This window comes from Terrapene carolina, unplaced genomic scaffold, assembly GCF_002925995.2.
Source record: "Terrapene carolina triunguis isolate 2854851 unplaced genomic scaffold, T_m_triunguis-2.0 Scaffold51694, whole genome shotgun sequence".
NCBI lineage: Eukaryota > Metazoa > Chordata > Testudines > Emydidae > Terrapene > Terrapene triunguis.
In genome coordinates this window covers 6,891-8,033 of record NW_020716045.1, presented here as the reverse complement: position 1 = coordinate 8,033, position 1,143 = coordinate 6,891, and positions in this window count along the sequence as shown.

Here is a 1,143-nt window from a genome sequence, read left to right as displayed (position 1 = left end):
AGTCTTTAAGGTGCCACCAGACTCCTTGTTGTTTTTGTAGATACAGACTAACACGGCTACCCCCTGATACTTAACGATATTACAAGATACCCTCCCACTCTCTTCTGCAGAGAGGCCATCTGGGGGCTCCCAGCCCTCTGAGCCCACACAGGAATGCCCTGCAGCAAGCCAGGATTCCCCAGACCCCAGCTGTCTCCATTCTAACCACCAGACCCCCCTCTATTCCCTGCAGTGGGAGCAGAACCCAGGCACCCTGCTCTAACTGCTACCCTGCAGATGCCGCCCACGTCCCCGGGGCGGGACTCACCTGCGAGGGTGCTGGTGTGGCGGAAGGCGCGCACCTGGGAGTCGGAGAGGCCAGTGAGCAGGGAGATGAGGGTGTCCATGAGGTACTCGTCGTAGATGATACTGTACTGACAACGTCGCACCAGCACTGTCACCAGCTCACAGAATCCCGCCTGGAACTTTCGCCAGGGCTGGGTGGTCAGGACCAGCGGGTACTCGGCAGAGTCCTGCAGAGGGGAGGAGAGGGAAGGCACGAGGGGTGAGACTGGCGTGAACGCCGACGTGCCCAGTTACACCTACATCTGGCCATTTTCTCGATACGGGGGTCGTGTGTGGTCTCCACTGAAAGCTAAGGGTTAGCGGATCGCCATGGTTACTGAGAAATGTTTGCACAGGAACTATTTTAAGAGAGATGTAAAATATAGACTCATTCTGTTCCAAAACTGTGGGAGCTGAATTACGTCATCTGAAGCAGGGTGCGTCCTAGAGCTAACTCAGCCAAGAACGAGGATAATTAACCTCTTTTGACCCAGCCCAACCCTGTGTTTACAGTCTGGGCAATATGCAGGCCTGAGCATTTAGACAGAAGAACCCCCAAAAAAACCCTCTGAGTAGGGAACCCTCAGGCCTAAGCTGAGGTTAATGAAACACCCTCATTATGAAAAGAGACAGAAAGTCTGGGAGAAGGATGGGCACAAGATGTGATCCACTCTGCAGGCAACACTCCGTCAGCAGGAGTGTCTGATGAAAAGCGGATCCCAGCTTTCTGGACTGGACAAATGCTGTCAGGACGGACCATTGGGTTAGAAACACCTTATGAGGCTGCTAGTAAATACAGGCTACAGATTGCAAGTCAAA